This window comes from Trichosurus vulpecula, chromosome 5 (assembly GCF_011100635.1).
Source record: "Trichosurus vulpecula isolate mTriVul1 chromosome 5, mTriVul1.pri, whole genome shotgun sequence".
Classification (NCBI taxonomy): domain Eukaryota; kingdom Metazoa; phylum Chordata; class Mammalia; order Diprotodontia; family Phalangeridae; genus Trichosurus; species Trichosurus vulpecula.
The window spans coordinates 165,944,780-165,958,339 of NC_050577.1; the positions used below are offsets into that span (position 1 = coordinate 165,944,780).

At 40.0% G+C, this 13,560-nt stretch overlaps 1 protein-coding gene across 1 annotated transcript in view; it reads left to right on the forward strand.

The window, feature by feature from the left end:
- The first annotated feature begins 1,734 nt into the window (after positions 1 to 1,734).
- Positions 1,735 to 13,560, forward strand: part of FRMD4A (FERM domain containing 4A) — a 292,241-nt gene continuing 280,415 nt past the window's right edge. The window contains exon 1 of the mRNA XM_036761667.1: positions 1,735 to 1,789. The gene's annotated coding sequence lies outside the window, so the exon portion shown is untranslated. The remainder of the gene's footprint in view (positions 1,790 to 13,560) is intronic.

Below are 13,560 nucleotides of genomic sequence, written 5' to 3' on the forward strand. Positions count from 1 at the left end.
TGGGGGCATTAATATAATAGGGTGAAGAAAAGCGCTTAAAGACGCAGCTGTGGTTTGGTTGGATAGAGTCAGGGGGATGCGTGAGCTTCTATTCTTGACCTAGGCAGACGGAATTTCAATATCCATGAAAAAGAGGGTGATAATTCCTGCCTCCTCCCTTATTTTCCCCAGGGTATTCTGGCAATTAAAGAGAAAATGTATGTCTGGGAAATTGAGCTCCTCCAGCATAAGAGCTCTAGAAATACAATGTGGGTGGAGTTACTATTATGAATAATAATATACTCTGGGTTTGGTTTGGTTTTTTGGGGGGTTAAGAACTAGCGGGTTCTGTCTCCATCCTCCCCCAGGTCTGTTGAAATGGAACTCTCCCGCGGAAAAGCCGTGCCTTGGTAATTGTAAAATACTAGACTAGAGCCCAGTCAGTAGTGATTGGTTAGCTCACAGGAATTCCCATTTCTAAAGAGTTGAAGGGAGAGTAAAATTCAAGGGCATCAAAATAAGATGAAGCAGGGCCACCACACCTTTGGCCAAGGTTGCTGCCTGGCTGACCGCCAAGACTGGAGAGAGGGAGCTTGCCCCTGACCGCTGGGTTTTCCTTGGGGGAAATTTGGAGTTTCATTTTGAGGAGCTGGCCCCTCTCTAGTTGGCTTCCTCTTCTCAGCCCTCCCGCCACATACACACACACACACACACTTTCTCTCTCTCCCTCTCTCTCTTTACACACACACACACACACACACACACACACACACACTTTCTCTCTCTCCCTCTCTCTCTTTACCGGGGAGGAATTTTCCCCGACTCAGCACAGTGCTTCCCTGCTCACCAGCATAATTCAAGACATAACTTTGCCTTGATTGCATATGCTGTCGAGAGGAAATTGAAAGATTAACAATCTCTGGGGCTGCTTTCCCTCGCGCCCCCTCCCTCCCTTTTTAAAGGGAGGAAGGAACACAAAGGAGGGGGCCCTGCTGGCTCTCCCCGGTTTTCACCGCCTCTCTCAGGTCTGGGCACTAGTTAGCCACCCCGCTGCGAGGGAGGCAGAGCCCGACCCACCGCGCTCCAGCTGAACTCGCTCTCCCGCTGTCTGTGCTCCAGGGTCCCTGCCTTTCACATGACCTAGCCGCGTCAGGGCCTGGAGGCTGCCCCACCGCACACACACCCCTTCCCCTGCTCTCTCCTCTCCTCTTCCCCCTCCCCCGGCCACTCGTCCTCTGGTTCGAAGTGTGTTTTTGTCTGCACGTGAGCCGTTGCAGGAGGAGGAGGAGAAGGAAAAATCAGAATAGGGACTCCCGGAACGTGTAAGGCCCGTGTCAAGGGTGATTGGACAGCAGCTGCTCCTGCATCTCACAGACAGGCTGGGTGTCCTGCCTGCTGGTGCCAGTGCCGGTGCCTTCGCGCGAGCTCCTTACCAGGTTGCAAGCTGAGGGGGGGGCTTACCTCTCTTCTGACCCGCCCCCCTCCCCAAGCTGTCGGGAATAGAGATGGCTGTGGTGCACTCTGGACGGCAGCCAGTGTCTGTGTGAAAAACCGTTAGTGGGGACATGGGATGTGGTAGGATTGGAGAGAGAGGAGCAGCTCCTTGCAGAGAGCGCGCGCGGCCACCGGTCCGAGAGAGGCAAAGGAAGGGCCAGGCCTGAATCCTACCAAACCACGGATTCAGAGCAATGGATGCTGCCTGTTAGGCCGAGGGCCTGCTGCATCGGGATTTAAGGGGATGCCGCTGCCTGTGGATAATTGGGTTAAAAACTGAAGTTCCCCTGCTCCTCGGGAAGTGAGAAGCAAAAAGGTAATGTTTCTTTGTTTTCCAGTAGTGATTGCAGTGAGGCGGCGGATCATGCAGCAGTTCTCTTTCCATTGTAAAATGCTGGACTAATTTAACCAAAAAAAAAAAAAGCATAAAATACCGTATCTCCTGAGGTCTCAAACATTTTGTTTCTCAGCATGTGAGAGATTTTTAAAATGTTAACTCCACGTGAGAAATATACTGCTCTCCCTCCTGTCACCCCCTCCCACCTTCCGGGCATTAGGAAGGCTCCTGCAAAATCCGAATTTCACACACAAAATAGCTGCAGGCTGAATTGTGTAGGGTGCTTTTTTTTTTTTTGAGCCTTCTGTGGAAGTGTCAGAAGAGTGAACAAGAGTCTTATCATCCTTAGTGGGTGAGAGGGGGGCAGGGTGGAGACGACTGCAGCCGAGCAGGCTGCTAGCCGGCTTCCTATGACTGCTAAGGATGGACTGTTCTTTTACATTTCAAATGGCTGCTGCAAGTTTAATGCAGAGAAAAAGGGTACTGCAAAGGTTGGGGAGAAGGAAGAAAAGAGGTTAGAGAGAAGAAAAGAAGGAAGACTGGAAACCACCTCTATTTTGTTTGCATCCAGGCAAAATGATTCTTTTGTGGGCAACCCACACCCAAAAAGTTCCTACATATTAAATTTAGAAAAGCCTGCTTAGTCATCTACTTATAAAGCTGTGCGTACAGTCTGTGTGTATACAGAAACTCATTTCCTTTCTTCATTACCTTGTTAGTGGAGCAACTGCCTAGTAGATTCAAGCATCTTTTGCAAAATTTCCAAGGGAAGGCTGTTCTAAGAATAGATCTGGCAGTCACTTGCTGCTATACATACCGGCTCTGAATGATACAACCATGCTGCCTCTCAAGCAAACCGGCATTCAAAGAAATGTGATCTAGTGCCCTTAAAAGACTCTTCTGACCCCGCTATGAATGGATGAGGCTTTTTCATTTTTTATTAATGGAGCATTCAGAGAGAGAAAGCTGCTATTGTTTCCAGCTTATTTAGGTTTGTAGCTTCCCAGATTTTAAACAGAGCTCCACAGAAGATTGGAGCATGCCCATTTTTAAATCTTAGATTCTCAGTGGTGATGGCCTGGTGGTTCATTTGGGGAATAAATGGCTTTTGCTGTGCTGTCTCATAGTTGGGTGGTAGAGGGGCTGAATAAGAAGGGAACTCTTTTAAGTGCAAAGGAGTGATGCAGGTTTTTCTTACTCACTATCTAATATTCCTAATCCTCTTGTCTTCCAAAACTGACCTGGTTGTGAGGGAGAGCTTCAGTCATGGTGACTACAGGACAGATTGCTAAATTAACGTGATGGAATCAGCATTATCTCTGGAAAGATGTGGCAAGAATTGAGATTCTGTAATCTATCCATTGCAGTTAATAAACACCACTTAGGTTTAGGTAGTTTAGAAAATGTATAACAAGATGTCTAAAAATAACAAATTCATTTTAATGTCTATAGCTTGTTCTTTTTAGAATTACCTCAAGTTCATTCATAAAAAAATGTTTTTTGGCTCACCGTACATTTGTGTGTGATTCATGCTGGGCCAGGAGATAAAAACTGAAAGCAGAAGGGTTCTGATCATGATTCCCAAAGTGTCAGTCATCTGTTGCAGACTGTAATGTGGAGAGGAGAGCCACTTGTGGTGCATTAACTGCTGTTGGCAAATAGAATCATTTTGCTGAGAATGTAGTTTCAGTTTGTTTAAGTACTCAGCATGAATGAGGGTGCTGTGACAAATAGATTTGAAACTATTAGGTCCTGGGTGGTTAAATAGCTACTGTTAATTTAATTGGAGTCAATATTTGGAGACTCATGGAAATCAAAACTGTACTGGCCAACCAGTGAAGAGTGCATTGGCTACAGATTAGCTTGGAAAGCAAGGCCTAAATTGCAGACTAAGATGTATAGGAAAATTAACCCTTGAAAAAATGTAACTTCATGCATTCAATGGCAACAGGTTCAGTATGAATGAATACCAGAAAATCCAACTATCCTATTCTCTTTTGTATGATAAATAATAAGTTGTTTCTATTGCTATATTCTTCTAGAAATTCAGCATAAACTTATTTTTTTTTATCAATGAAACCAACTATTCATACAGCACCTTGATCTAGGGGTCTATTAATTTTAGGATTTATTTCATTTTGCCCAGATGGTAAGATAAGTAGCAAGTAAGGCAGAGAAACTGAGGCACTGAGGTTAAGTGGCTTCCTTATTGTATAGTCTATAAGAATGTCATTCCAATGTGAATAGTGTTCAATTATGTGACTTTATCTTTAAATAAAAGAAAAGGTACCACATGCAGGTGAGGGGAGAGGAGGTAACAAGGAATTAGACCCTTTCTAGGGTCCTGGAACATAGAGGAAAGATCATTGAATCAGAGGTGCGTGGGCTGTGGAGAAGATGGTAAAAGTGAAAGGGGGAGTGACTGGTATGTGATTGGTATGTGAAAGGGGGAAGAGAACAGTGATCCTGTAAGGAAGTTCATGAAAGTCATACTGGGGGAGTGTACCAGAGTATCTGGGGTTTTTTTTTAATTAGGAGTGTGAAATAAAGTTATAGCACTTCCAGAGAGGGCTATTACCACAAACCAGTGCTCTCATTACTCTTTTTTTCTATAAGAGTGAAAAACGTACACTTCTGTTAATAAGCATCTTATGCCAAATCCCTCACATGCATTTTAAGATATGGATTTAGCATGGTATCAGGAATGACTGACTTGGAAATATCTCAGGTCATTTTCAAAATTGAAGGCTTTATTTTCTAAAGCCTTCTTTATTTTCTAAAATACATTTACTTCTTACGGAAAGTATAGCTTTTCTAAAATGTCTAGCTTAACATCTCAGGATAAGAGCTGGTGTTTGCAAATTCAAAATTCAGAAAAATATTTCAAACAACTATTTTAAGAAGTATTTTAGTCTCTGAGTCACAAGTGACCCTGAGTGTGCTTTAAAAAATTTTTTAATATAAATATATTGGTATATATGTATGTGTATATATGTGTGTATGTATGTATGTATGTGTGTGGATGTATTTTTTTTCCAGTTTTTCAGTCCTGTCTGACTCTTCATGACCCCATTTGGGGTTTTCTTGGCAAAGATACTGGAATGGTTTGCCGTTTTCTTCTCCAGCTCATGGTATGCATAAGGAACTGAGGCAAACAGAGGTTAAGTGACTTGCCCAGGGTCACCCAGCTAGTAACTATCCGAGGTCAGATTTGAACTCAGGAAGAGGAATCTTCCTGATTCCTGCCTTGTGTATACACACACACACACACACACATACACACACATATACTGATACACATATACTTCACACATGCATACACACTCACACATACTCTATGTGTATGTGTATATGTAGTATATATGCTTGTGTGTATACATATTAGGGTAACTAAAAGGTATAGTGGATAGAATCAGTTTAAATCTAGCCTCAAACACTAAGTAGCTGTGTGACCCTAGGCAAGTCCCTTAACCTTTGTTTGCCTCAGTTTCTTCAACTGTAAAATGGGCATGATAATAATAGCATTTACATCCAAGGGTTGTTTCAAGGATCAAATGAGATAATATTTGTAAAGTGCTTAGCTCAATGCCTGGCACATAGTAAGTGTTATGTAAATAAAAGTTATCATCATCATTTTTACATGCTGTTTCCCTCATTAGAATATAAACAACTTGATGGCAGAGAATGTTTCACTTTATCTGACACATAGTAAGTAATAAATGCTTTTTTGATTGATCACAGGATCATGGACATAGAGCTCAGTGGACCTTAGAGGTCATGTAATCTAACTCATTCTACAGATGAGAGACTGAAACACAGAAGTTAAGTGACTTGCCCAAAGTCACACAGTACTAAGTGGCAGGGTCACTGCAGGACAGCTAGGTCCCTATTAGTGCGAATAAAATCTCCTGATGGCATTACTTGTGTTCTGTATATTTCCATTGGCGTAGAACCAATTACCACATTTTACATGATTACAACTTTGAATAGTTCGAGTATTCAGATACTTCAAGGATTCATTATTCACTCTAGAGCATTTTTTCACATGACTATAGTTTTAATTTCTTCCTCTGAAAACTGCCTGTTCATATCCTTTGACCATTTATCAATTGGAGCATGACTTGTATTCTTATATATTTGACTCAGTTCTCCATATATTTTAGAAATGAGGCCTTTATCAGAGACACTGGTTGTAAAAATTCTTTTCCAGTTTTCTCCTTCTCTTCTTATCTTGGTTGTATTGGCTTTGTTTGTGCAAAAACTTTTCAATTTAATATAATCAAAATTATCCATTTTGCATTTCTCAATGTTTTCTATCTCTCGTTTGGTCATAAATTCCTCCATTCTCCATAAATCTGACAGATAAACTATTCCTTGCTCTCCTAATTTGCTTACAGTATCAGCCTTTATATCTAAATCATGTACCCATTTGGATTTTATTTTGGTATATACTATAAGACATTGGGCTATGCCCAACTTCTGCCATACTCATTATTCACTCTAAACAAGTATTTCTAGAATTCATGATTTCACTGGAAATGGAAATTTCTTCTTCCACTGCAGATATACCTTTGTAGAAGGTCTTCATTAGTTATTATGGCTGAACCTCCCTGACTTCTGCATGGCTAGTCCTCGCATAGCAGGCAAAGTGGATAGAGCTCTGGCCCTGGAGTCAGGAAGACCTGAGTTCAAATCCAGACTCAGACAGTTACTGGCCATGTGACCCTGGGCAAGTCACTTAACCCTGTTTGCCTCGGTTGCCTCATCTGTAAAATGAACTAGAGAAGGAAACGGCAAACCACTAGTATCTTTTCCAAGAAAACCCCAAATAGGGTAATGGAGAGTTGGACACTACTGAAACAACTCTACAAGAACAGCAAAATTAGAGCCTTCCACAACCCAGGGTCTCTAAACCTCAGTGAGGTATCAAGCTTAGATTGTGTTAATAGCAGGCTGCATTAGTATAAAGTCTAGTGCCCAGATTATTGAGCTGCTCAGGAAATGGAAATAGCCCCAGGGAACCTGAAACACATCCTTCTCCTGGGCAATCAATTAATAAGTTGGTAAATAAGTAAATAAAATTGACCTGTTGGGATTATTTCTAATTTTTCACCTTAAGTTTGACTAGATATATGTTCTGGTTCTGCCTTTTCAGGGCCACTATAAACAAGAAAACTACTAGCCAAATATCTATTTACTGTAGGTAGCTTTCCACATCAGCATATATCCAGATTATCAAAAATATTTACCACAACAGTTTCTTTTAGAAACCAAATCCTTTCCTCTGTCCAGTGAGATCAGCATTTTCTTGACCTATGGGGAGTATCTCAGAAATAGCCTGACTTTTCATGGCATTACAGGATATTAGCACTGGATTAATTAATGATAATAATAGTGATAATGAATAGCTAGTATTTCTGTAGTACTTTAAAGTTTACATTTAACAAATATCTCATTTAATCTTCACGAAAATCCTAGGAGGTAGATGCTATTATTATTCTCACTTTACAGATGAAGAAACTGAGGCAGAGGTTCAGTGACTTCACTTTGTATGTATCTGAGACTGGATTCTCAGGTCTTCCTGACTCCAAGTCCAGTACTCTATACTTTGAGCCATGTAGGAGCCGGGAAGAGAGCTTAAAAATCTTGTAGGTTCAGTGCATTTATTTTACAGAAGAGGAAGGTGACAAGGTTAGTTAATGTCAGTGGTAGGACTAAAACCCAGCTTTCATGGTTTCTAGTCTAGTAATATCTTTGCTGTTATCTAGTTGTGTGTTCTCTGTTGGCAGTCTCAAAAAAAAAGCCCCAAAAAACATATTTAGCATTTTTTGAAGGTTGAAGGAACTTGGGAGATTTAGCCTATGGGAGAAAAGACTGTGTGATATATGATTGTTGTCTTCAAATAGTTAAAAGGATGTCATATGGAAAAGGGATTAGGTAGGCTTTGTCTGCTTGGGCCCAAAGGAACAAATAAGTGGAAATTGCAGGGAAGAAGGCGTTGGCTCAAAATGAGAAAGAACTCAGCTGTAAGGGCTGTTCAAATATAGAACAGGCTCAAAAGTTCCTGAGTTCCCCATCACCCAGGACTTTCAAGCAAAAATCGAAGCACCATTTCGTAGATATGATTCATGCTTTGAGTGGGGATAGCCTTTGGGATCCTTTCCAACTTTGCAGTTCTGAAACTTTACAACCCTATTTTCACCTAACAGTGGAATTATGGCTGCTATTATTAAACATAATTTATTATTTGTGTTTTGTATGGATGTATTACTTTTACTGGTATCAGCAGTAAGTTATTTGTCCCCAAAAAAAGAAAGCACTATTTCTTTTTAAGCACATTTTTCAATTAACAAGCTCTTAGTTTCTCTACACCCTCCTCCCAAATAAGAATTAGAAGCTAAGTGGCTATCTATCAATGAGGGAAAGGCTGAACAAATTATCATATGTGAATGTGATGGAAGACTATTGTACTGTAAGAAAAGAAGAAACAGTTTCAGAGACACCTGAGAAGATTTGTATGAACTGATGAAGAGTGAAGGTAAAACCAGGAGAATTTAAACAGTAACAATCACACTGTGAAGACAGCTTTGAGTGACTTAACAACTCTAATCAATGAAATGACCAACTATGAAATCATTGTCTCTTTGTAGATGTTAAGTCTTATTATAGAGGTGATGATGGGAATAAAGGAGATTAGTCTAGGGCCCTGGTCAGCTCACTGACTTTTTATTACTACCAAGTAACTATGAAAAAGGGCAGCTAGATGGTGCAGTAGATAGAGTGCCAGGCCTAGAGTCAGGCAGACTCATCTCCCTGAGTTCAAAAATGGCCTCAGACTACTAGTTGTGTGACCCTAGGCAAGTCACTTAACCCTCTTTGCTTCAGTTTCCTCCTCTGTAAAATGAACTAGAGAAGGAAATGGGAAACCACTCTAGTATCTTTGCCAAGAAGATCCCAAATGGGGTCCCAAAGTGTTGGATGTGACTGAAAACAACAACAATTATTTTTTTAAAAAATGGATGTCTAGCAACTGGTTACCCACATCCCAGGTCTATCAGCATTCCTGACTGTAGTTCTTAGATGTAGATGGTAGACCGTGGATGTCCAACATAACCAAATCTCTCTATATTAAATTCTTACTGTTTTTTTTATTTTCAAATCAGAATCCCAGTCTCTGAGGGAAGTAATTTTGGAGAGATGTGCACTCTAAATATCTAAGACCACCTATTTTCACATGGTCCTTCCCATACGGTTGACAGTGTTCACAAACTTATTCTTTTGTCTGCCTTTTATTGACATGTATATGCTATTCCATAGTCAGAGTACTTTGTGATCATGTGCCTAGCTATAATGCCTAATAACTAACATTTTATAACACTTTAAGGTTTGCAAACTACTTTATTATCTCAATTATTATTTATTACTTTATTATCTCATAACCTTGTGATGAAAGTGCTATTATTGTCCCCATATGACAGATGAGGAAACTGAGCCTGAGGGAGTTTAGGTGACTTGCCTGGGATGGCATAGCAAGTTAGATGGGAAGCAGGATTGAAGGGAGGTCCTCCTAACCCAGGTCTAGCACTCTGTCCTCTTTGCCATTTAGCTGCTTTGGAGTATGTACTCAGTAGTGAATGAATTAATTATTTACTTAATCTTTTGGCAATCATTGTACCAGTGATGTGAAAGAGTACATCATTAAATTATATATGCTTACTATTAACACTGAAGAAATCAGTGGTTAAAGCTTCAAGATAACATATCTATCTGGCTCTCATCCTTTCCTTAGTCTGCCCTGATGTACTAGCCTCTCTTCGTCAGTGAGCAACAGATCAGCAACCTCAGAATGAGCCATTTTGGCACATGTGGGTAGCACTAACACGTCTTAACAATGGTTTTTATTCCAGAGGTCCAGAAAACAATACTTGAGGATTTAAACATTCATTTTCCACTTAGAATCAACTTGTTCTTTAGAGATGGATTTCTCTTTTGTGTGACTCATAGTTTTCCTTTCCTTTCTATAGGAGGGGAAAAAAAGTGTATGAAATAAGGAGTTAGATTGATAACCCGTGATGAGAAATGGGAATGATACTAGGGCGGTCGCCAGGCCATTATTAACCATAAAAATACATAGCTATCGTAGTTTTTAATTTGATTTGATAAACACTTATTAAATGTGTACTATTTGTAACACACTGTATTAGGCACTTGGATAGAAACAAAGATAATTAGGCAGGCAATGACTTTGAAGAAATAATCCAATAGGAACTTTGCCAAGCCATTCCAGATCGAGCTATTTGGATTGGGGAAAGTGTACCCAGTTTTTTCATGTTATCTTCCCAATTGGAATATGAGTTCCTTGGAGGCAACAACTGTTTTTGCATGTCTTTGTAGCCTCAGACTTTACCACAGTGCCTAGTAGATAGATGGTGCTTAATAAATGCATGTTGATTGACTGAGGCACCAGCTTTACCTCTGCTGGATATTTTAATGTCTCTCCTTTTTACTAGCATCATGTGTTTATTTCTTGAATGTACTGGAAGGTTGAAGGAATGGGGGATAGGATGTGAACTATCAGGTTGACCTGGATCAAAGAAGAAGAGGAGGAAGGAAGAAAAGAAAGGGGAAGGTAATTGGGATAGAATAATAAATTACTTATATGTACTACTTTAAAATGTACAAAGCATTCTAAAAATGTTATCTCTTTTGATCCCCACAACAATCCTATAAGATAGGTATATAGATAATTCTCTCCATTTTACAGATAGAGAAACTGAGGCATGGGAGTTGAGTTATCCAATATGACATAGTAAATCATTGATTCAGAGTAAATGAATGCAAAATAAATTTTTAAAAATATTTATTTATTTATTTATTTTTAGTTTTCAACATCCACATTTCTAAGATTTTTAGTTCTAAATTTTCTTCCTCCCTGCTCCCCAAGATAGCATGCAATTTTATATAGGCTATACATGTAAAATCATATTAAACATATTTCCACATTAGTCATGTTGTGAAAGAAGAATCAGAACAAAAAGGAAAAACCATGAGAAAGAAAAAACAACAAAAAAAGAGAAAATTGTATGCTTTGATCTGCATTCAGACTCCATAGTTGTTTCTCTGGATGTGGATAGCATTTTCCATCATGGGTCTTTTGGAATTGTCTTAGGTCATTGCATTGCTGAGAGGTGCTAAATCTATCAAAGTTGGTCATTGCATAATATTGGTATTACTGTGAACAATGTTCTCCTGCTTCTGCTCACTTCACTCAACATCAGTTCATATAAGTCTTTCCAGGTTTTTCTGAAATTTGCCTGCTCATCCTTTCTTATGGAACAATAGTATTCCATTACATTTATATATCACAACTTGTTCAGCCATTCCCCAATTGATGGGCATCCCCTCAATTTCCAATTCTTTGCCACCACAAAAAGAGCTGCTGTAAATATTGAAAAAAAACATTTATTAAGTATGTACCATATGCAAAGCACTTTACTAAGTTCTGGAGATAACAAAGGAAAAATCAAGATGGTCCTTGTCCCGAGGAGCTCACATTCTAATAAGGAGATAACACATATCTATAGGTTTGAGCTACAAGTTAAATGGAAAAGTCCCATGGTCCTTAGGGTACAGAAGCAAAGGAGATGGTAATATAGTATCTTTAATTTCATTTCTATTGATAAAATCATATCCATTTCTGATGTTGAACTATGCGACAGTGTCAAGGAATTTCGTAGTAAGAACTTTGTTTTCTGGGCCCTCAGAAGCTGTGTTTGTTCAAGAGGCAAAGGCTATGACACCCAGAGAAACAGTTGCCAGGTCCCATCTCCATAAAGGTTGCTTCCTGAAACAATGGCTTTGGGGCCTGGGCTGGAAGTTGGACCCAATTTGGAGTGGTGGTGGGAAGGATCGCTGCCACGCCCAGAGTTTTTGGGCTTATTTGCCCAACAGTGACAGTTGATGTTTGTGGTAGCAAGGAAACTGAATCGCCTCTGTACAGTAATTGCTCTATTCAATAGTAACTTAAGAGCCCAGGCTGGGATCAGAGCTGGGATCAGAGTCTTTGGGGGCACTGCTATTCCTAAGACTCTTGATTTCAGTTTGATGAGCTATTTCCATTGGTATCTGAATAGTAGGTGGTCATAGAGCTGATGGTACTAGCTCAACTTGCTTGGCATGTGACATTTTCTTTTTCTACCTTACAGTGCCTTGCTGCTTCAGCTAGGCTGGCTTGACTCACCTGTAGGTGGCGTTTGGTAAGGAAAGCTAACCTCACCTCCACAGGAATTACATTCCTAGATGATGGTTGTGGAAGCTGAACTAGAATCACAACCAGTGGTCTTGGGTGGGGGAGGTGAAAGAAGAGGGAGCTGACATTCCCAAGAATCCTGGGCTTAGTTGCCTTTCTGTGACAATTGGTCAGCAGTTGTTAGTAATGATAATAATAATAGTGACAGATAATGGCTAGCATTTGTATAGTGTTTAAAGGTTGCAAAGCATTTTACATGTATTATTTCATTTGATTCTCAAAAGTAACCCTGGAAGGTAAGTGCTATTATCATCTCCATTTTGCAGATGAGAAAACTGAGTCAGAGATCAATTAAATGACTTTACTAGAGTTACACAACTAAACACTTTAGTTCTGATCCTTAGAGGCAGCGAGGTGACACAGTGGTTAGAGACTAGGGTCTGGAGTCAGGAAGAATATGGCTTCAAACACTAGCTGTGACCTTGGGTAAGTCACTTAACCTGTGCCTCAGTTTCCTTATCTCTAAAATGGGGATAATAATAGCATCTATCTCCCAGGGTTGTTGAAAGGCTCAAATGACATAATATTTGTAGATCTTACAGCATAGTGCCTGGCATATAGTAGATGCTTAATAAATGCTTCTTTTTCTTCTTTTCTCCCTATGTCCATTTTTTCTTTCTAATATGCTATACTGCCAGGGTTACATGTGAGAATGTGAGCTCGGTGAGAAGAATTACTTGACCTACCCCACTTCTATGAGGAAATTTAATTATTTTCAGAAACCAGAGGCCCAGCTACTTTTTGAGCATACAGCTCTTAGAAGCAAAAAAGTTGCTTCCTAATATATGGGGAAAGTTCTAAGATGTAATGACTTGCATGTAATGACTTAATGTTTGAATTGAATTTGTTGATCCTTCTCAGTTGCCACAGCAGCCAAGGCTGACATAATGTCCAGAAGGAGGAGAGGGTTTATTCCTGAGGTTTGTTTGTTGTTGTTTTTCCTCAGTCATTTCCAATTCTTCATGACCCAATGGACATTAGGCACACCAGGCCCTTCTTTTCTCTATCTCCCAAAGCCTGTCCAAGCTCATCTTCATTGTTTCCATTCTATCCATCTCATCCTCTGCCATCCCCTTTTCCTTTTTACTTCAGTATTTTCCAGCATCAGGGTCTTCTCCATCATCTCATTATGTGGCCAAAGTATTTAAGCTTCAGCTTCAGCATTTGTTCTTCCAATAAATAGCCTGAATTAATTTAAGTATTGACTGATTTGACCTCCTTGCTGTCCAAGGGACTCTCAAAAGTCTTTTCTGGAGCCACAATTCCAAAGTGTTGATTCTGCAGCACTCAGCTTTCTTTATAATCCATCTCAGCCATACATACATTACTGCTGGAAAAACCTTAGCTTTGACTATACAAAGGACCTTTGTCAGCAGGGTGATACCTCTGCTTTTTTGTATTCTGTCCAGATTTGCCATAGCTTTTCTTCCCAGAAGTAAGC